The sequence below is a fragment of the Schistocerca gregaria genome, chromosome 11, assembly GCF_023897955.1.
Source record: "Schistocerca gregaria isolate iqSchGreg1 chromosome 11, iqSchGreg1.2, whole genome shotgun sequence".
Classification (NCBI taxonomy): Eukaryota; Metazoa; Arthropoda; class Insecta; order Orthoptera; family Acrididae; genus Schistocerca; species Schistocerca gregaria.
The window spans coordinates 139,332,541-139,357,137 of NC_064930.1; the positions used below are offsets into that span (position 1 = coordinate 139,332,541).

Sequence of the window (24,597 nt, forward strand, 5' to 3'; positions counted from 1 at the left end):
AAGCAAACAGTAATTAATTACTGTAGGGAGTCTGCCACTCTTTGGCGGATACACGGTTTGGCGTACCGTGCAGTCCCAGCTGGGTGAAACTTTATTTCCTTTTCAAGTTTCATTCCCTTCTTCTGGTCTATCATAACAGGTAAGAATCACATATGTCTTCATGTTGTATATATGCTATTAGGTTTTAAGTATTCTTAGTAAGGATCTACCTAGTGAATGGCAAAACAAAAGTCTGAGTACCAATAAGAGGCAAACATGGCTAAAATAAATAAATTAAAATATTTCATGTAATTGTAAAGGGTTAGAAACTACAACTAAGAGAGACACTTTGCAGTATACGAAGTACGGTATGAATATGAATAATCCATGAGATTATGCAGAAGGTAGTATGTTGCTAGAAATAAGGTTGTCTGAAGGAAAACAGCGTAAGAAGGTAATGCTCATAGAGGCAAGCAATGGCGTTTTAGGATTAAATAAATGGAGATGTGTGGAAGTGGTGTGAGGATCGCACCAAATATATAGAAACAGGACGTCAATAGGCTGACAAAAGGAAAAGGGAGAAAGAAGTGGAGAAATGAAGTATTTTGAATCTGGAAGAAAAGGGAGAAAATGAATAAGGTGAAGAAGTGAAGTAAGTAAATTGAAGTAAATGATGTAGGATTAAAGAATAATTCCCTCACGTCTCGTGAAATGGTGAAAAACGCTAAATCTTGCTTGAGGCAAATAAATAGTTAAACAGACAACAGAAACACACAAATATTGGAAAATGCAGAAATTTGGAATCGGTATACTGAAAATAACTAATTTCTTTAGTAATTCATACAATAAAGCAAAGTGCTGGTCAGCAAATGACTTCTTTGATGAACTAATCCATACGATAATTAAGCCAGAGTACATTAAAACTAAAAGGTTACTCAATTTACTAAGTTGAAGCAAGATCTTAATATATTAATTTGCTAAAAGAATTTTCACTATTTAGGAACCTAAAAGATTATTTATGAAAGAAGAAAGTAGGAGCTATTGTATCAGATACGACTTAGTGCTAAATGTCTTTCTGACAACTTCACAATTAGTAAAATAGTGCCAGAATATAAACTAGAAAATGTACTTTGTCCTACCTTAGATATAAGTTGAAAACAGAAACTTAGACTGTATTGTCTGTTTCTCAGGGACATGCAGGCTGCATGAATGACTGACAACAAGCGGTAGGGAGATTGGAAGTAGAGACGCAAACCACAGTGAATACAATTTCCTCCCACAATTTTGTCAATCAGTGAAATTAAATGAGTGTTACAATAGGACACCCACCACAGTGCCGAGTATTATAGTAAAAGAAAAATGTGAGTGCGTTGCAGTGATAAAAGTCGTGTGTATTTTCTTTTTCAGGAAGAGACTGATTTAAAAAAAAAAAATAACTATTTTGTAACCATTGAAAAATTTATATTTCCATGTAAATAATTTGTGAATGTCTTCTGTACTAGGTTTTCTATGTGTATATGAGTATGGTTATTTTGTGTATGTAGTAATAAGGAATTTCCTAAGAAGAAGCAACTTAAGTTGAAAGAGGTATACTAAAGTAATCCATCGCTTGTTTGTTCTTTTAGAAATTTAATTTTGTTCAAAAATAGATTTTCACGAAAATTAAAAAGGGGGTGATGAAGCAAAGCAAGCGCTGTATCATGTATAAGATACAGAGGCGAGCGAGTGCACGGGACTTACCCTAGTTCACTGCTAGTAGCGTCACGTCATCGTAACGCGCCTGCATATAGTATTGCACCACATTTAACGTAAAAGTAAAAATTAAGATTTGTGTGTAAAACTTTGTTAAAGTATAGTTCTATGTAATAATGTTTCAGGTAACAAATCTTAATGTTATAAAATTAGTAGTTTACGTAAAATTCACGTTTTGAAAGAAAAATAGGAGGCGCTAAATAATGACGCTAGGAAGCCAAAATTTGGTGAGAAGGTGCAGTAAGAAGTCATTAATGAGTGGTGCTGGTTTCCAAAACCATAAAACTAAAATTGACTCCAGAACCCGCGTTTTTCGGAAAAATCAGAGGCGCGAAATAATAGAGCTACAATATTGAAAATTGGTAGGATGCTTCAGTTCACCCTAATAATAATAATGGAAATACCACAATCAGTTACCTCTTCTAGTTTTTTTAGTAATTTAGTAAAAACTACTTTTGTGAGTAAAATGTACATAAGCATTATAGATTAAGTACTTTAAATTTTAATGATAAAACAAATTCTTTAAGACCAATGATCAGATAGGACAATTAACAAAGCTACACCAAGTTTTAGTCCTGTAGCATAATTAACAGCTGATACAAGTCTTGATAAAGCTATGGTTCAGAGGTAACAATCTACCGTTAGTTCCATTGTAAAAATTCTAGAGAGTAAAGTTTTAATTTTAGCGGGCTGAGATTTTCTACGTGCTTCTGTACTGCTCAGATGTATGTATACAAAAATTGAGAAGTTTGTAAAGCTATTATTAAATGTGATATTTAAGATTATGTGCCTGAGATAGCGATCATTTGGAGGCTGCAGGCATCTGCATAGGAACGGAAAGAACAGATGCTCTCTTGGCGGTACGCGCCGGAGCTATATAAAAAGAGCGGCAGAGGCAGTAGTAAGCTCACTCCGCATTAGACCAACGCCTAGTCCACGCGAGCTTAACGTCCGATCGCGCCTCGCCTCGGGTGACGTCATAGCGGGCTGTGACATGCGCGTACTTAGCAATGTAAACGGACATTGAAAATCGCGAGGACTGTACACCGTCCTGGATCGTTTAGACTTCGGTAACAAACTGTTATTGTGCCGTCCGTGTGAAGTATAATTCCGCGTGGCAAGTGGTGACTAACTCCACTTTTAAGGCGAGCATTAATCTTTTTTTTTTTAACATTATTGCGAACTATTAATAGAGCACCGTTAGTTAGAGTAATGAACTATTCGGGAGGAACTTGCTGTAGAAGTCGCCTCTGAACTATTAAACGATTGGCTGAATTAACAATATTTAATGTCTTTAGCATTTTCAGAAGTTTCGAGTAATTTGTGTGAGCCTTTAAGATAATAAAATCTTGTTTGGAACTTTAAATTTTATTGAAGCAGCCCTAATCCCGTGAAGAACTATGGATATTTTTCGTTTAGCTGGGCTGTACAGGAATGTGGCCGTGCAGACTGGGAACTAAGGTCAGTAAGTTTCCCTTCGCTTTCTGACTGGCCACCAAATTAGTTGCCAGGCTCGCGTGATTTAAGGTGGCAATGTTCAACTTTCATTCAACATTAAACAACGACTTCTTCGCCGTCCCACATATGTTGCATCGGCAATAGTCTGTTACGTGAAATGAACATTCAAACAACTCATTCGACAACTTCTTCGCCGCCCCACACACTGTCCATAATGCGTTTCTGCAAACTGCCATACTGAACTTAGAAATAATTGTTCAGGTAACAAATGTGAATAAATTGCTCATCAGAGCCTATGTAAACATTTCGTTGGACTAAACTCGCTGAACGACATTTTTGAAGCTCAGTGTACCAGCAAGTTTCTTAAATTCCACCGGTATAACATCGGAAAGTTACAGCGACACATTATATTCATCCTCGCCAGATTCCTACAAACGAATCACAGTGAATACTGCTTTGTGACTTCTGGACACTAAGGTTATTCCGCATGTATTCATCTGTAAATCAAATATTATGTTATACTCCGACTAAAATTACTTTGTGGTTGATGTTTCAGCGAGTCGAGTGGTTGGAGTAACGAACGAGTTTAAATTTCGTAGTGTGGCTAACACACGAGATACAGCGCTCCTTGCGGCCACCGCCGTAAACTCGGCCGCCATATTGACGTCAGTCAGAATATCGAGAGGAGCCAATCTGTCGTTTGCCTGTGTGGAAGATGAACTGCTTTATTTGGTGAATCATTTAATTTTTCGTCGTAATTTGTTTAGCGAAACATAAATTAAATGTGTCTGAAGCGTGTTTAGCGTTAAGTTGCACGAATCGAAATGAAAGGAACTAACGTACAGATGGGTAGCAAATATGAAATGAGGCGAAATGTTTCAAATTGCAATGAGTTACATCTGGTCAAATCACTTTCAAGAGAAATATATATAAGACACAAGTGATCACAGCAGCCATTTGACCGATTCAACCCCAAAATTCTTTCCACAGCAATAGACAGAAAAGGTGAAATCGTACAACCAGGGCCCAGAAAGCCAACTTTCGACAGTCTGCTCAACAATACTCTTAATGAGTCATCGGCAACACATAGTAAAGCTGTAATTTAATATATACGGGATAATCCATTTATCGTGACCGGGCCAAATGTCTCACGAAATAAGCGTCAAACGAAAAAACTACAGGGAACCAAACGTGTAGCTTAAAGTGGGAAGCCAGATGGCTCTAATTGGCCCGCTAGATGGCGCTGCCATAGGTCAAACGGATATCAACTGCGTTTTTTTTTTTTATTACATGTTCGTGTAGAACGTAAAGAAATATGAATGTTTTAATTGGACCATTTTCTTTGCCTTCTGATAGATGCCGCTGTAATAGTCGCAAACGTACGTGGTATCACGTAACATTCCGCCAGCACGGACGGTATTTGCTTCCTAATACGTTACCCGTGTTAAAATGGACCGTTTACAAATTGCGGAAAAGGTCGATATCGAGTTGTTGTATGGCTATTGTGATCAAAATGCCCAACGGGTGTGTGCTATGTATGCTGCAAAAAGTACAGTTCTTTCAATAAATATAAAACATCAATAGAAGTCAGTAGACAGGATAGAGAAAATTAAGTTTTTGGGTGTACATATACAGGGTGGTCCATTGATAGTGAAACGAAAAAACTTTTTTTGGGTGTCATCAGTCTACTGACTGGTTTGATGCGGCCCGCCACGAATTCCTTTCCTGTGCTAACCTCTTCATCTCAGAGTAGCACTTGCAACCTACGTCCTCAATTATTTGCTTGACGTATTCCAATCTCTGTCTTCCTCTACAGTTTTTGCCCTCTACAGCTCCCTCTAGTACCATGGAAGTCATTCCCTCATGTCTTAGCAGATGTCCCATCATCCTGTCCCTTCTCCTTATCAGTGTTTGCCACATATTCCTTTCCTCTCCGATTCTGCGTAGAACCTCCTCATTCCTTACCTTATCAGTCCACCTAATTTTCAACATTCGTCTATAGCACCACATCTCAAATGCTTCGACTCTCTTCTGTTCCGGTTTTCCCACAGTCTATGTTTCACTACAATACAATGCTGTACTCCAGACGTACATCCTCAGAAATTTCTTCCTCAAATTAAGGCCGGTATTTGATATTAGTAGACTTCTATTGGCCAGAAATGCCTTTTTTGCCATAGCGTGTCTGCTTTTGATGTCCTCCTTGCTCCGTCCGTCATTGGTTATTTTACTGCCTAGGTAGCAGAATTCCTTAACTTCATTGACTTCGTCACCATCAAGCCTGATGTTAAGTTTCTCGCTGTTCTCATTTCTACTACTCCTCATTACCTTCGTCCTTCTCCGATTTAGTCTGAAACCATACTGTGTACTCATTAGACTGTTCATTCCGTTCAGCAGATCATTTAATTCTTCACTTTCACTCAGGATAGCATTGTCATTAGCGAATCGTATCATTGATATCCTTTCACCTTGTATTTTAATTCCACTCCTGAACCTTTCTTTTATGTCCATCATTGCTTCCTCGATGTACAGATTGAAGAGTAGGGGCGAAAGGCTACAGCCTTGTCTTACTCCCTTCTTAATACGAGCACTTCGTTCTTGATCGTCCACTCCTATTATTCCCTCTTGGTTGTTGCACATATTGTATATGACCCGTCTCTCCCTATAGATTACCCCTACTTTTTTCAGAATCTCGAACAGCTTGCACCATTTTATATTGTCGAACGCTTTTTCCAGGTCGACAAATCCTATGAACGTGTCTTGATTTTTCTTTAGCCTTGCTTCCATTATTAGCCGTAACGTCAGAATTGCCTCTCCCGTGCCTTTACTTTTCCTAAAGCCAAACTGATCGTCACCTAGCGCATTCTCAATTTTCTTTTCCATTCTTCTGTATATTATTCTTATAAGCAGCTTCGATGCATGAGCTGTTAAGCTGATTGTGCGATAATTCTCGCACTTGTCAGCTCTTGCCGTCTTCCGAATTGTGTGGATGATGCTTTTCCGAAAGTCACATGGTATGTCGCCAGAAAAAACTACAAAGAACGAAACTTGTCTAGATTGAAGGGAGAAACGAGATGGTACTATGGTTGTCCCGCTAGATGGTGCCGCCATAGGCCAATCGGATATCAACTGCTTTTATTAAAAAAAATTGGACGCCCATTTTTTTTACATAAACATGTAGTACATAAAGAAATATGATTGTTTTAGTTGGACCACTTTTCTCGCTTTGTGATAGATGGCTCTGTAATAGTCACAAACGTAAAAGTACGTGGTATCACGTAACATTCCGCCAGTGCGGGCGGCATTTTCTTCGTGATACATAAAAATGGACCGTTTACCAATTGCGGAAAAGGTCGATATCGTGTGGATGTATGGCTATTGTGATCAAAATGTCCAATGGGGGTGTGCTATGTATGCTGCTCCGTGTACTGAATGACATCATCCAAGTGTACGGACCGTTCGCCGGATAGTTACGTTATTTAAGAAAACAGGAAGTGTTCAGCCACATGTGAAACGTCAACCACGACCTGCAACAAACAATTTTTAAAAAAATGCAGTTGATATCCGTATAATCTATGGCAGCGTCATTTAGCGGGCCAACCATACTGACATCTGGTTTACCCCTTCAAGCTAGACGAGCTTTGTTCTTTGTAGTTTTTCCATTTGGTGCTTATTTCGCCAGATATTTTAGTTGGACCACTTTTTTCGCTTTGTTGTAGATGGCGATGTAATGGTCACAAACATGGCTCACGATTTTAGACGAACAGTTGGTAACAAGTAGGTTTTTTTAAATTAAAATACAGAACGTAGGTACGTTTGAACATTTTATTTCGGTTGTTCCAATGTGATACATGTACCTTTGTGAACTTATCATTTCTGAGAACGTATGCTGTTACAGCGTGATTACCTGTAAATACCACATTAATGCAATAAAAGCTAAAAATGATATCCATCAACCTCAATGCATTTGGCAATACGTGTAACGACATTCCTCTCAGCAGCGAGTAGTTCGCCTTCCGTAATGCTCGCACATGCATTGACAATGCGCTGACGTATGTTGTCAGGCGTTGTCGGTGGATCACGATAGCAAATATCCTTCAACTTTCCCCACAGAATGAAATCCTGGGGCGTCAGATACGGTGAACGTGTGGGCCACAGTATGGTGCTTCGACGACCAATTCACCTGTCATGAAATATACTATTCAAAACCGCTTCAACCGCACGCGAGCTATGTGCCGGACATCCAACATGTTGGAAGTACATAGTCATTCTGTCATGCAGTGAAACATCTTGTACTAACATCGGTAGGAAATCAGCATACATTGCACCATTTAGACTGACATCGATAAAATGGGGGTGAAATTATACTTCCTCCCAAAATGCCGCACCATACATTAACCCGCCAAGGTCTCTGATGTTCCACTTGTCGCAGCCATCGTGGATTTTCCGTTGCCCAATAGTGTATATTATGGTGGTTTACGTTACAACTGTTGGTGAATGACGCTTCGTCGCTAAATAGAAAGCGTGCAATAAATCTTCACCGTTCCGTAATTTCTCTTGTGCCCAGTGGCAGAACTGTACACGACGTTCAAAGTCGTCGCCATGCAATTCCTGGTGCACAGAAATATGGTAACGGGTGCAATCGATGTTGCTGTACATTCCCAACAATGACGTTTTTGAGATTCCCGACTCTCGCGCAATTTGTCTGCTACTGATGTGCGGAATAGCCGCGACAGCAGCTAAAACACCTGCTTCGACATCATCATTTGTTGCAGGTCGTGGTTGTTTCACACGTGGCTGAACACTTCCTGTTTCCTTAAATACCGTAACTACCGGGCGAACGGTCCGGAAACTTAGATGATATCCTCCAGGATACCGAGCAGCATACATAGCACACGCCCGTTGGGCATTTTGATCACAATAGCCATACATCAACACGATATCGACCTCTTCCGCAATTGGTAAACGGTCCATTTTAACACGAGTAATGTACCAGGAAGAAAATTCCGTCTGCACTGGAGCAATGTTACGTGATACCACGTACTTAAACGTTTGTGACTATTAAAGCGCCATCTATCACAAAGCGAAAAAATTGGTCCAACGAAAACTTTCATATTTCTTTACGTACTACACGGATATGTAATAAAAATGGGGGTTTTTATTTTTAAAAAAACGCTGTTGATATACGTTCAACCTATGGCAGCGCCATCTAGCGGGACAACCATAGCGCCATTTTTAATAGAAAAAGAAATTTAAAGAAAGAAAGAAAGAATTATTAGGAAAATATTAGTTCCTAAAATTACTGATGAAACTTACAGGCTGAGAAGTAACAAGGAAATACAAGAGTACACAGACATACATAGTGACCTCAGAAACTTAACACTTAAATTTCATGGACACGTTAAAAGAACAGAACCCAGTAGGTTGACAAAACAGATAGTAGAATTATTCGAAAACAGAAGTAAGGCCAAAATGAGACGATTAAATATATGGGTGAGATTAAGGTAGATCAAAAATAACCTGATATAACTGAGGCAGAAGTTATAGATAGAAAAACATTCAGACAATAGATATTTGGTTGGATCGTTGGTCAGAGGGAAATTGGAAAACAGACTGGAACACCCTAGTGTGGTAAAAGATAGAGATTTCATTCTGAAAGTATTAAACAAATTTGGACATAAACGAAGTGCAACCATCAAAATCGACATTGATGGAATGTACCTCAAGTGGTCCTATTGAGTCCATACCTGAATAGTAATAACAAAAACACCGATTCTATCAGCTAACCACAAAGCATTTCGAATTTTACTCTTCAACTTCACGTGGTAGCTGCTCATTTTGCATTGATTATATTCGATTGGCTAATGACAAGAATTTTTCGTGCTTGAAAATGCTTTGAGCCGTATTGCAGTTTTAGCTACATAGATAAGCTTTATCAGGAGAGCGTGGAATGTCAGATCCCTTAATCGGGCAGGTAGGTTAGAAAATTTAAAAAGGGAAATGGATAGGTTAAAGTTAGATATAGTGGGAATTAGTGAAGTTCGGTGGCAGGAGGAACAAGACTTCTGGTCAGGTGACTACAGGGTTATAAACACAAAATCAAATAGGGGTAATGCAGGAGTAGGTTTAATAATGAATAGGAAAATAGGAATGCGGGTAAGCTACTACAAACAGCATAGTGAACGCATTATTGTGGCCAAGATAGATACGAAGCCCACACCTACTACAGTAGTACAAGTTTATATGCCAACTAGCCTTGCAGATGATGAAATTGAAGAAAAGTACGATGAAATGAAAGAAATTGTTCAGATAGTGAAGGGAGACGAAAATTTAATAGTCATGGGTGACTGGAATTCGTCAGTAGGACAAGGGAGAGAAGGAAACATAGTAGGTGAATATGGATTGGGGCTAAGAAATGAAAGAGGAAGCCATCTGGTAGAATTTTGCGCAGAGCACAACTTAATCATAGCTAACACTTGGTTTAAGAATCATGAAAGAAGGTTGTATACGTGGAAGAACCCTGGAGATACTAAAAGGTATCAGATAGATTATATAATGGTAAGACAGAGATTTAGGAACCAGGTTTTAAGTTGTAAGACATTTCCAGGGGCAGATGTGGACTCGGACCACAATCTATTGGTTATGACCTGTAGGTTAAAACTGAAGAAACTGCAAAAAGGTAAGAATTTGAGGAGATGGGACCTGGATAAACTGAAAGAACCAGAGGTTGTACAGAGTTCCAGGGAGAGCATAAGGGGACAATTGACAGGAATAGGGGAAAGAAATACATTAGAAGAAGAATGGGTAGCTCTGAGGGATGAAGTAGTGAAGGCAGCAGAGGATAAAGTAGGTAAAAAGACGAGGGCTGCTATAAATCCTTGGGTAACAGAAGAAATATTGAATTTAATTGATGAAAGGAGAAAATATAAAAATGCAGTAAATGAAGCAGGCAAAAAGGAATACAGACGTCTCAAAAATGAGATCGACAGGAAGTGCAAAATGGCTAAACAGGGATGGCTAGAGGACAAATGTAAGGATGTAGAAGCTTATCTCACTAGGGGTAAGATAGATACTGCCTACAGGAAAATTAAAGAGACCTTTGGAGAGAAGAGAACCACGTGTATGAATATCAAGAGCTCAGATGGCAACCCAGTTCTAAGCAAAGAAGGGAAGGCAGAAAGGTGGAAGGAGTATATAGAAGGTTTACACAAGGGTGATGTACTTGAGGACAATATTATGGAAATGGAAGTGGATGTAGATGAAGACGTAATGGGAGATACGATACTGCGTGTATAGTTTGACAGAGCACTGAAAGACCTGAGTCGAAACAATGCCCCAGGAGTGGACAACATTCCATTAGAACTACTGACGGCCTTGGGAGAGCCAGTCATGACAAAACTCTACCAGCTGGTGAGCAAGATGTATGAGACAGGCGAAATACCCTCAGACTTCAAGAAGAATATAATAATTCCAATCCCAAAGAAAGCAGGTGTTGACAGATGTGAAAATTACCGAACTATCAGTTTAATAAGTCACAGGTGCAAAATACTAACGCGAGTTCTTTACAGACGAGTGGAAAAACTGATAGAAGCCGACCACGGGGAAGATCAGTTTGGATTCCGTAGAAATGTTGGAACACGAGAAGCAATACTGACCCTACGACTTATCCTAGAAGAAAGATTAAGGAAAGGCAAACCTACGTTTCTAGCATTTGTAGACTTAGAGAAAGCTTTTGACAATGTTGACTGGAATACTCTTTTTCAAATTCTAAAGGTGGCAGGGGTAAAATACAGGGAGCGGAAGGCTATTTACAATTTGTAGAGAAACCAGATGGCAGTCATAAAAGTCGAGGGGCATGAAAGGGAAGCAGTGGTGGGGAAAGGAGTGAGACAGGGTTGTAGCCTCTCCCCGATGTTATTCAATCTGTATATTGAGCAAGTAGTAAAGGAAACAAAAGAAAAATTTGGAGTAGGTATTAAAATTCATGGAGACGAAGTAAAAACTTTGAGGTTCGCCGATGACATTGTAATTCTGTCAGAGACGGCAAAGGACTTGGAAGAGCAGTTGAACGGAATGGACAGTGTCTTGAAAGGAGGATATAAGATGAACATCAACAAAAGCAAAACGAGGATAATGGAATGTAGTCGAATTAAGTCGGGTGATGCTGAGGGAATTAGATTAGGAAAAGAGACACTTAACGTAGTAAAGGAGTTTTCCTATTTGGGGAGAAAAATAACTGATGATGGTCGAAGTAGAGAGGATATAAAATGTAGACTGGCAATGGCAAGGAAAGCGTTTCTGAAGAAGAGAAATTTGTTAACATCGAATATAGATTTATGTATCAGGAAGTCGTTTCTGAAAGTATTTGTTTGGAGTGTAGCCATGTATGGAAGTGAAACATGGACGATTACTAGTTTGGACAAGAAGAGAATAGAAGCTTTCGAAATGTGGTGCTACAGAAGAATACTGAAGATAAGGTGGATAGATCACGTAACTAATGAGGAGGTATTGAATAGGATTGGGGAGAATAGAAGTTTGTGGCACAACTTGACTAGAAGATGGGATCGGTTGGTAGGACATGTTTTGAGGCATCAAGGGATCACAAATTTAGCGTTGGAGGGCAGCGTGGAGGGTAAAAATCGTAGAGGGAGACCGAGAGATGAGTACACTAAGCAGATTCAAAAGGATGTGGGTTGCAGTAGGTACTGGGAGATGAAGCAGCTTGCACAGGATAGAGTAGCATGGAGAGCTGTGTCAAACCAGTCTCAGGACTGAAGACGACAACAACAACAACAACAACAACAACAACAAAAACAGATAAGCTTATTCATACTTCGACTAAAACATCGCCGGCCGGTGTGGCCGAGAGGTTCTAGCCGCTACAGTCTGCGGAGAACCAGCATTTGAGGCTGAATGCAGTACAATTTTACTGCCGCCAACTTACATTTCGCGGAAAGACCACAAAGATAAGATACGAGAGATTAGGGCCCGCTCGTAAAGAGGCATATAGGCAGTCATTTTTCGCTCGTTCTGTTTCGGAGTGGAACAGGGAGAGGTGATGCTATTGTGGTACAAGGTACCCTCCGCCACGCACCGTACGGTGGATTGCGGAGTATGTATGTAGATGTAGATGTAATATCTGAACTATCTTCCTTAAAACGAGAAAACCACCTTGTTGTTGTACTCTGTCCAATGGCATTATCCCCATTCAAGGCGTAAATTTTTCTGGTTGTCTCCGCTACTGTCAACCCTCAACTGAACTCAAACTGAAGAATATGTCAGAAATGTTCCGATTTCTCTGCTTTGCACTCCGTTTTCTAGCGTCCACAACTGCACTCGCTATCTCCAAAAGGCGAAACGACAATATGTAAACTCAAGTAGCGGCAGTGAACTACAAATCAGAAATGGCAATCGGTAAATAAAGCCACAGCGACCGGAATACTAGCACACAAAGCAAAAACCCTTCCAACTTACGCACCAATGTAACAGGATCTGGTGTAGTACAGACAACTCACTCATATTTAATGAAATCAAAAAATCGAAATCATCTGTCTCACTAACGCTACACTCTCCGAAACTGACTCCACAGCTGCCGACACTGGCAGCTGACATTACTTCTCCTCTTCTGGTGGCTCATGACATCATTCCCATAAAGTCACACAAATTGTCAGCAACGGAATTCTACAGAGCGATATTCACAAGTTCTCTGCCAAACAAAGCCACAGACCGCAACCCCGTCGATTCAGACCAAAACACCACTGAAACCATACCCGCTATAATACCCAGCGACGTTAGAAGAACCATCACTAAATTGAAAAATGGGAAGTCATCTGGGAAAGACAACATGTACAACGAGTTATATTAGAACAAATAAGCCCGCGGTCACAAATATTAAGTCAAAACTGAGCAGGTTTCGACGCTACTATGAGCGTCGTCTTCAGAATTAAACTAACTGCTCTAAAACATGTTAAGTATATAGTAATAAATAAAATTAAAGTTTGTACTGACTGGGAAAAGATGCAGTACTTACAAGTCACATGTTAATAAAGATCTAAGCCGGAAAGGCGACGTCATGAATAGTTGTAAGATGGCGAGCAGCTAAGGGCTGCTCGTACTTTAGTGAACAAGTGTTGCAACAAGACTGAGGTGCCCACGTCAGAATGTATGGACAAGTAAACATGGCATTGCTACGAGCGCCATCTAGTAGCCGCAGAAACAACTAGGCTACTGTACATTCAAAATTAGACACGTGAAGTTGTTATGAAGCTGATTCAGGCATAGAATAAGCACTAATAATAACAGGATGAAGTTACGTATTTATCAGCTTTAAACAGAGATACATTTTTTAACGTAAAAAAATTCAGTTATGACATACAAGAAAACATCAAAGATGTTACAGGAAAACAACATTTCGGCAAACTGCTTGAGGAAATCTGAATCAAAGACCAAGCAACGGCTTTATACAGTCGAAAAAGTTTTTATTTCGCAGCTGCAGGTGTTCGTTGAGAACGAGGCCATCATGACGAGAGAGATGTCTGAAAATCTACAATTCCTCTGAAACATCTAACGTACGCCCCTTCTTTTCGGCATGCAGAATATTGTTATCGCCTATGGCCTTAGGCACGTGTCCAGTAATTAAGTGATGATCGGCGAAGGATGAATTTAGGGGATTGGTGCCGTTCTTTCTCAAAAGATGTTCTTTACATCAGACGGTGAAAGCACGTCCAGTTTGCCCTATATAGTAGGAGGAGCAGGCATCACAGGTGATCTTGTAAACGCCAGAACTTTCTGTAGGGGAGCGAATGGATTTCAAATTATGAATGAAGTTTCTCTTTAGATTATTATTAGTAGAGAAGGCAACATTGCAGTCGTGTTTGTTGCGAAGCATGCGCTGAATGTGATAGGAAATGGGTCCTATGAAAGGAATAGAAAAACGTATTTTTGGGTTAATTTCAGTGCATGAGGTGTTGAGCTTGGTAGTTCTTGCAGTTATCTTTTTTAGGATATCGTCCACTATGTTAGGCGTATATTCATTATTGACTGCTATGGTTTTAAGTAAATAAATCTCCTCATTAAACTTTTCTGTTGTAAGTGGTACAGAGGTGGCTCGGTGGAAGGCAGAGTGAAAACGGCCATTTTTTGAGACTGTGGAGGAAAAGAGGAAGCAGCCACGATTTGGTCAGTATACGTTTCTTTTCGAAAAATATTGTTGTGGACGCTAGAAAACTGAGTGCAAAGTAGAGAAATCGGGTCGTCTCCGACATATTCTTCAGCTTGAGTTCAGTTGAGGGTTGACAGTAACGGAGACAACCAGAAAAATTTGCGCCTTGAATGGGGATAATGCCATTGGGCAGAGTACAACAACAAGATGGTTTTCTCGTTTTAAGGAAGATAGTTCAGATATTACAGCTACATCTACATACATACTCCGCAATCCACCGTACGGTGCGTGGCGGAGGGTACCTCGTATCACAACTAGCATCTTCTCTCCCTGTTCCATTCCCAAACAGAACGAAGGAAAAATGACTGCCTATATGCCTCTCCACGAGCTCTAATCTCTCTTATCTTTGTGGAGCTCTTAAAACAAGCCCGAGATCTCGTAACACCAATAATCACGGAATTTTTCAACAAAATCATACAAACCGGAGACATTCTCGACCAGTTGAAAACAAGTACCATTGTACTTTGCACAAAAATGGTACGAAAGATGGCATGAACAATTTACAGACCCAAAAACCTTATGTCTAACCTACATAAAATTTTCACGAAAATACTAACGAGACGATTAGCAAAAACAGTAGACGCGAAAAAACCGTCAGAACATGCAGGATTCCGCAAAGGATTTAGCACACTGGACCATATTCAATCCATTAATCAGATAATAGAAAAATCGGATGGTCGCCACCTCAACATATACCTTGCTTTTGTTGATTACAGCAAAGCATTCGAAACCATCGAACATACTTCAAGCACTAAGAAATCAAGGAGTAAAAGCAAAGTACGTGCAATTACTAAGAAACATCCGAAACCAGAGCTTAGCTAGGGTTAAAACCGAAAAGACCGGCCCCCTTCTGGGTAGGGGGAGTAGAATCTCAATAAAGGAAAAAAAAAACTAAGCAAAGTAATCCACACCAAGCGATCGCTTCAGCGCTGCTGAGCTCACGGCCAAGTACTTCGCTCTGCGACCGCTGCGCGGCGCCACACGCAGTAGGAACTAGAAAATTCTCAGAAAATTCGATTTACAAGCTCAGATAAGATTAATTTGGTTATGTCACTGTGAGACATTTCTGACAGTTGTAATTGACAAGTGTATCATTTTCTCGGGAACGTCAGCAGCGATCGGCGATCTCGTAATAAATCCGTACCCGTTCAACCAGTGTAACTTTCCGCCAAAATAAATTCACGGTAATGCGCTCCACCCGGTAGGTAGCCAGTTCAAATACAACATCTTAGTGCACTCACAATCTTTGAAGGGCCATAAAGGTTTTACTTGATCTTAAAATGTGAATGTAATTATGTTACTGCTTTGAAAGGATGTAAAATAAACATCAACAAAAGCAAATAGAGGATAATTAGTGATCGGCTAAACTGCGATTTTCCGATATCAGTGATTTCTGTGAATGCTCCTTTTCAGTATTTGCTATTCTTAATTGTGATTTGTCGCAGTTACGGAACGTAGGTCGCGTATCCCTCCGCCACTGCTATTTCTGCTACTTCCGCGATTTCTGTAACTTCTGCGATTTTTGTGACTTATGCGATTTCTGCTACTTCTGCGACTTACCACCGTATGAAAAAGTTACATCTGCCCACACAGAAAATTGCATCTCAACAAATCTGTCATTGGTAAGTAAGTTTTACGTTTGTTCTTCCGTTGGCTTTAATTATGTATTAAAGAAACAACTGTGAAAATATTAATAGTGTAATTAATATGTAAGTAGCCATACAGTAGCGTAATAGTTCGTGTTTAGAAAATGAATTCTAACATATTGTTATGTTCACAGGTACCCGAACTACATTTCAGTCACTCAGTAAATCGATAACTCAAAATATCATTGTCAACAGATCTGGAGAAATTGCCACTTCGTCTTTAGACCGTTTTCGTCAGACGAGAGGTTAGTTTCTAAGTGTTTCGATGGGCTTAATTACTTCAGTGAGATCGTTCTCGCAAATGTGAAATATACCCCATTGAGTGGCTTTCATTACAGCAAATATTAGCAATCTACTCTGTCAATTATATTGCTTGTAATTAGTGACAGCAAAAATTGTTTAATAATCCTTGTGAGTTTGCAGACACAGTTCTGACTCTTGATTACTGGTTGCTGTACGTATCTATCCACATCAAGGCTAATTGAGAGAGACTCGTGAAGATTCAAGACAGCTCTTAGAGGATTTGCAGTTTAAAAGTGACATAATTGTGAAATAAGTGTGCAGATGATTGATTAAACTGTGTTTTATTGAAGTTGTTATGCGATTTTAAAGGAATAATAAATGTTAAATACAGTGAGTGAATAGTGAAAATCTCATTTTCCACATGTTTAAGCCTTCCTATACTCGTAATTTTTCGCCACATATTTACTGGTAAACACTAGTTGAAGAGTGACATGCCCCCCCCCCCCCCCTTCTCCACAATCTTGGTGTGACACTGACCTGTAACATAGCCCGAGGTATAGAATATGCATTTTGGGGCTGTTGATATGAAAGTGGGAAGTACAGATCTTCCAGTTAAATAAGGAATAGTGCAGTACTTGAAAGTAACACAGGAAAAGCTTACTTATGTAGGTGGTTGTAGTGTTGGCAAAAAGTTAGTGTGTGTGAAGTTGCCATGTAGAACACCAGGTGCAAAACGTTTATCCCGAGTCTTGAACTGTGTCGGAATAAAAGTGAGGCATTCATATGACTCAATAATACTGTTTTCATTTCACGACACTTATACACATGTCTGAGTTCTGCTGTGTTAACATTGCAAAGTCCTGTAGACATGTGGAGTATTAACCAAAATTGTCATATTGGAAGCAGAATCGCATTTGTTACGTTACTTGATATTTTCAGGAGAAAAAGGCAATGTTGCTTCTTATTAATATAATACATTCAGAGTCACAGCTGTGTTTGACCAATCATAACTGATGCTGAATGTGCATGTCGTCATATAATGTGAAGGGCTTATTTCAATAGTGGTACAAGTCCATTACCTCCACTTTTCTGTCTATAATGCTTCTGAAATTAATGATCCAAACAAACATTAATAAAGGGTCATTTCTAGCAAGAAGCCATATGCTTGAATATTTCTGGTATCTCAACTGTAGATTTTTCAGCGCTCATTTAACTTTACAACTCCGTATCTCAAAATGAACAAAAATGGACTTGTACCACTAATGAAATAAGTCCTTCATACGCACACACAGCACACCGATCTCGTGAGCCACAAGGCTCTTATAACGAAGTACGTACGTCGTTCAACAGATGGCACTAGGAAAAGAATGTTAACTGCGCTTTTTAGTTGCTACTTCTGACTCTTAGTTGCGATTTGTCACGGAAATCGCAGTTTGACTCGGTAGCGAATAGCATAGTATGAGCTTCGCTCAACAGATGGCACTGTTGACTGCGCTTTTTAGTTGCTACTTGGGACTCTTAGTTGCGATTTGTCACTGAAATCGCAGAAAGCAGTATGGAATTCGGCGTGGAGGGTAAAAATCGTAGAGGGAGACCAAGAGATGAATACACTAAGCAGATTCAGAAGGATGTAGGCTGCAGTAGGTGTTGGGAGATGAAGAAGCTCGCATGGGATAGGGTAGCATGGAGAGCTGCATCAAACCAGTCTCTGGACTGAAGACCACAACGACAACAAAGGTTGAACCGAACGACAGAGCTACTAGCACTCCGAACGACAGACACTAACTGCCTAACAATTGCGGACAAGAGAGAGGCTAGCGAGCTGGGGACGAGAGACTGATCGAGACTCACCCACTGGCGAACTCATAGCGCCCCTTAAATGCATGAGAACAGACAACCTCTCCCCTTTCCCACCAGAGGGAGGATCCAAAGCTGCGATTGCCACAGTGGCGCCACCGCCAGAAAGGTAGGGCAACTGCTTCACACTACACGCTGCGGCACGCTCTTCAAAACAGCAACTTTTACCACGAGTCACTGCCATTAGTCACACCAACTAGAAATTTTATCTAATTCGTCTAGTATCTTCCTACAGTCACTCAACTTCGACACCTTCCCGCACACCACGGCGTCATCAGCAAACAACCGAACATTGCTGCCCACCCTGTTCGCCAAACAGATGGGGACGTTTGCAAATCAGCAAACAGTTCGACAACGTTTGCACTAGCACAGACTATCAGCTCGGAGACCGTGGCTGCGGCTACCCTTGACGCTGCATCACACACAGGAGCGCCTGCGATGGTGTACTCGACGACGAACCTGGGTGCACGAATGGCAAAACGACATTTTTTCGGATGAATCCAGGTTCTGTTTACAGCATCACGACGCTCGCATCCGTGTTTGGCGACATCGCGGTGAACGCACACTGGAAGCGTGTATTCGTCATCGCCATACTGGCGTATCACCCGGCATGATGGTATGGGGTGCCATTGGTTACACGTCTCTGTCACCTCTTGTTCGCAATGACGGCACTTTGAACAGTGGACGTTACATTTCAGATGTGTTACGACCCGTGGCTCCACCCTTCATTCGATGCCTCCAAAACCCTACGTTTCAGCAGGATAATGCACGACCGCATGTTGCAGGTCGTGTACGGGCCTTTCTGGACACAGAAAATGTTCGACTGCTGCCCTGTCCAGCACATCCTCCAGATCTCTGTCCAATTGAAAACGTGTGGTCAATGGTGGCCGAGCAACTGGCTCGTCCCAATACGCCAGTCACCACTCTTGATGAACTGTGGTATCGTGTTGAAGCTGCACGGGCAGCTGTACCTGTACACGCCATCCGAGCTCTGTTTGACTCAATGGCCAGGCGTATGGAAGCCGTTGTTACGGCCAGAAGGGGTTGTCCTGGGTACTGTTTTCTCAGGATCTATGCACCCAAATTGGGTGAAAATGTAATCAGATGTCAGTTGTAGTGTAATATATTTGCCCAATGAATACCCGTTTATCGTCTGCATTCCTTCTTGGTGTAGCAATTCTAATGGGCAGTAGTATACGTCTTCCATACTCGATGTATTTCCATCTCTGTCTTACTCTACAGCTATTACGCTCTACAATTGCCTCTAATACCACAATAGCCATTCCCTGAAGTCTTAACAGATGTCATATCACCCTGACCCTTCTTCTTGTCAGTGTTTTCCACACATCCCATTCCGCGTCGATTCTCCAGAGAACCTTCTCATTCCTCACCGTATCAGTCCACCTAATTTTCGAAGTTCTTCTGTAGCACCAAATCTCAAACGCTTCGACTCTCTTCCTTTCCGGTTTTCCCTCAGTCCGTGTTTCACTATCACACAGTGCACAGCTCCAAATGTATATTCTCAGAAATGTCTTCCTCAAATTAAGGCCTATTTTTGATAGTAGTAGACTTCTCTCGGCCAGCAATGCCCTTTCTGCCATTGCTAGTCTGCTTTTGATATCCTTGCTTCGTCCGACATTTATTATTTTATTGCCTAGGTTATCTTGCTGCCTATACAGAAGAATAACTTCGTGATCTCCACTTCTCGTGTTACGTTTATCGCTTTTCTCATAACTTCTCGTTACTTTCGTCTTTCCTCGGTTTAGTCTCAGTTCAAATTCTGTACCCATTAGCCTCTTCATTCCATTAAACTGAACTCGTATTCTTAACTTTTCCTGTGAATTACAATGTCATCAGAAAATACAAAATTGTTAAGGCTTTCGTGGTAACTTATTGACAAACTGCCTATTGGCTTCTGTCTCGGGTTCTTCGTCCGACATTCATCTCTAGATCTACATCTACATCTACATACATACTTCGCAATCCACCATACGGTGCGTGGCGGTGGGTACCTCGTACCACAACTAGCATCTTCTCTCCCTGTTCCATTCCCAAACAGAACGAGGGAAACATGACTGCCTATATGCCTCTGTATGAGCCCTAATGTTTCTTATCTTATCTTTATGGTCTTTCCGCGAAATGTAAGTTGGCGGCAGTAAAATTGTGCTGCAGTCAGCCTCAAATGCTGGTTGCCTATATTTCGTCAGTAGCGATTCACGAAAAGAACGCCCCCTTTCCTCCAGAGACTCCCACCCGAGTTCCTGAAGCATTTCCGTAACACTCGCGCGATGATCAAACCTACCAGTAACAAATCTAGCAGCCCGCCTCTGAATTGCTTCTGTGTCCTCCCTCAATCCGACCTGACAGGGATCCCAAACGCTGGAGCAGTACTCAAGAATAGGTCGTATTAGTGTTTTATAAGCGGTCTCCTTTACAGATGAACCACATCTTCCCAAAATTCTACCAATGAACCGAAGACGACCATCCGCTTTCCCCACAACTGCCATTACATGCTTGTCCCACTTCATATCGCTCTCCAATGTTACGCCCAAATATTTAATAGACGTGACTGTGTGAAGCGCTACACTACTAATGGAGTATTCAAACATTACAGGATTCTTTTTCCTTTTCATCTGCATTAATTTACATTTATCTATATTTAGAGTTAGCTGCCATTCTTTACACCAATCACAAATCCTGTCCAAGTCATCTCGTATCCTCCTACAGTCACTCAACGACCACACCTTCCCGTACAGCACAGCATCATCAGCAAACAGCCGCACATTGCTAACCACCCTACCCAAAAGATCATTTATGTAGATAGAAAACAGCAGCGGACCTACCACGCTTCGCTGGGGCACTCCAGATGACACCCTCACCTCCGATGAACACTCACCATCGAGAACAACGTACTGGGTTCTGTTACTTAATAAGTCATCTAATGGTTGGATCTAAAGATTTTAAAATCATTAGATGAACGTCGGCCGAAGAACCCAAGACAGAACCCAATAGGCAGTTTGTCATCAGAAATTTTTTTATCACTGATACCCTTTGAACCTGCGTTTTAGTCATTTGAGTCTTTCTTGTATTTCCGTCATTGCTTCTTCGATGAAAATGTTGAACCGTTGGGGCGGAAGACTATATCCCTCTCTTGAATTTAATCGTAGCAGTTTGTTCGTGGTCTTCCTCCGTTATTGTTCCGTCTTGGTTCTTGTATATGTTTATATTACCCGTCGAACCGCTGTTTTTGTCAGAACTTCAAACATTTGTGGCAACGGCTATTCTACCCACGGGCTATTCGCAAGTTGAACAGGGTTCGAGCGATCAGTGGTACCGAAAGTACCCTGCACCACACACACCATTAGGTATCATGTAGATGTAGATGTAACCTCCCGGTAGTTAATTCCTGCGGCTGACTGCTCAGATCAGATTTATCATTGGTTCTTGATATCTCCCAGTGGGTATCAATAGTAACTAAAATTTGTAATTAGTTGCATGTGTGAACTGAGAGTTGTAGACATTATTACGAACGTCAGTGCAAGAAACGGCAGAAGCGCGGTTTGACATGTACCGGGTGATCAAAAAGTCAGTATAAACTTGACAACTGAATAAATCGCGGGATAGTGTAGCCAGAGAGGTACAAACTGACACACATGCTTGGAATGACATGGGGTTTTATTAGAACCAAAAAAAAAATACAACAGTTCAAAAAATTTCCGACAGATGGCGCTTCAGAATAGCAATAATTAGCATAACAAAGTAAGACAAAGCAAAGATGATGTTCTTTACAGGAAATGCTCAATATGTCCACCACCATTCCTCAACAAGAGCTGTAGTCGAGGAATAATGTTGTCAACAGCACTGTAAAGCACGTCCGGTGTTATGGTGAGGCATTGGCGTCGGATGTTGTCTTCCAGCATCCCTAGAGATGTCGGTCGATCACGATACACTTGCGATTTCAGGTAACCCTAAAGGCAATAATCGCACGTACTGAGGTCTGGGGACCTGGGACGCCAATCGTGACGAAAGTGGCGGCTGAGCACACGATCATCACCAAACGACGCGCGCAAGAGATCTTTCACGCGTCTAGCAATATGAGGCATTCTTTTTGGGGGGGAGGTCTAATAAAACCCCATGTCATTCCAAGCAGGTGTGTCAATTTTTACCTGTCTATCTACATTATTCCGTGGTTTATTAAGTTTTCAAATTTATACTGACTTTTTGATGACCCTTTATATTACTATTGAAACAGGAAATATAAATGGCGAGAAAGTTTTGCCGAACACCGCAGGTGAGTGCTTACTGCGTGTAGTGGTTCTGGCATGGTTCGTCCCATACTTCTCACGGCATCTGTTAACGTGACGTCACGTGTGCACATCTTGCTATCTGAAACCGACGTGAAGCCTTCTGTACTGTATGTATGTCACGAGCACTTCGTCGCCCGATGTTCTGACTTTGTGACGTGAATCAGAACATGTGTATACTGTTGTATGCATGCTCCAATCCCTTTAAACCAGCTGTTATTGGAATTGTTCTGAGAGATAGTGCTGAACAAGATTAACAACTTTGGCTATGTTTTCAGTTGTAGCTATACACTCTGGTGACAAAATCGTGGGATAGCGATACGCGCCGGCCGGGATGGCCGAGCGGTTCTAGGCGCTGCAGTCTGGAAGCGCGCCACCGCTACGGTCGCAGGTTCGAATCCTGCCTCGGGCATGGATGTGTGTGATGTCCTTAGGTTAGTTAGGTTTAAGTAGTTCTAAGCTCTAGGGGACTGATGGCCTCAGAAGTTAAGTCCCATAGTGCTCAGAGCTATTTGGACCATTTTTAGCGATACGCACGTATACAGATGGCGATAGGATTGCGTACACTCAGCTGACTGGCGTGAAAAGGATTCCGACGTGATTATGGTCGCACAAGGTGAATTAACAGACTCTGAACGTGGAATGGAACGGCCTTGGCGCAGTGGATACACCGGTTCCCGTCAGATCACCGAAGTTAAGCGCTGTCGGCCGTGGCCGGCACTTGGATGGGTGACCATCCAGGCCGCCATGCGCTGTTGCCATTTTTCGGGGTGCACTCAGCCTCGTGATGCCAATTGAGGAGCTACTCGACCGAATAGTAGTGGCTCTGGTCAAAGAAAACCATCGTAAGACCGGGAGAGCAGTTTGCTGACCACACGCCCCTCCTCTCCGCATCCTCCACTGAGGATGACGCGGCGGTCGGATGGTCCCGGTGAACCACTTGTGGCCTGAAGACGGAGTGCTTCAAACATGTGGCACCACTTTACAGTGTGTAACACGTTTTCCAAGTCTCCAATCCTACGCATGTGAATTGATTTTTTCTTCAGTCTTGCTTCCATTAGCAACTGCAACGTCAGAGCTGACTCTCTGGTGCAGAATTAGAAATTTTTCGTTCCTTGCATAGTACGCGTTAATATGTTATTACACGATAAATTAGGAAGTAGCGATATTAATTTCTTCAAAAACTTCTCCAATGTTGAATACTTATTTTATTGAATATATTGTCTTTTACGATAAAACATTGTCTTTAACTTGTAGTCGTCTAATATAAGTGCCAGAACATAAATGCACCTAGAGAGAAAAGTTTTCATCTTCACTGTGCTCGCATATTACTGTCTTAGAAGCTGAAACTAGTTTATCTTAGCAGTTAAGACTCTTTGGAATAATTTAAGTATCTGTACGTGGAAGTGTTAAGCTGCGATGTGTGTATTGCTTAGCTCTGTGTACAAGAAACTAAATTTCCATCGCAAGCGTAAGAAGATGCGCTAATGAAATAATCTAAACATGCAAATCATTTATGCACCAGGTGTACCGGTATGAAACGACCGTTTTTTGTGAAAATGAAACACTAATTTTGAATGGAAAAGTAAAAACATTTTATTCAAAGTACTGACCATTGCTTTCTCTACATTTTGACCACCTTTCTGGCAGTTTGTGGACATCACGCCAATAGAAATGTTCGTCTTTTGAAGCAAACCAATCAGACACCCAATTCTCGACTTCTTCGTAGGAATCAAAGTCTTCCTCAGCCAATCCGTGTCCCATTGATGAAAACAAATGGTAGTCGGAAGGGGCCAAGTCTGGTGAATACGGCGGGTGGGGTAGCAGCAGCCAGCCAAGAGTTTTGATTGTATCCTGAACCCGTTTTGCTTTGTGTGCAGGTGCATTGTCGTGTCTTCTGGCCCATTCTGGTCTTTTCTTCGACCAATGCACAGTTCAAATTGATCATTTGTTGTCTGTAGCGATTAGTATTCACAGTTTCACCGGGGTTTAGAAGCTCACGATACACAACACCTTTCTGATCCCAAAAAAACTCAGAGCATTGTTTTCTTGCCGAATCGATCTGGTTTTGCAGTCGATATTGATGGTTGTTCCGGATTAACCCATGATTTTTCCCGTTTCGGATTCTTAAAATAAATCC

The 24,597-nt window shown here is 41.2% G+C and overlaps 1 protein-coding gene across 1 annotated transcript in view; it reads right to left on the bottom strand.

Annotated features, from left to right (window-relative positions):
* LOC126295251 (sodium/potassium/calcium exchanger 3) overlaps nucleotides 1-24,597 on the bottom strand; it is a 564,758-nt gene that overhangs the window by 300,244 nt on the left and 239,917 nt on the right. The gene's annotated exons all lie outside the window — the stretch shown is intronic.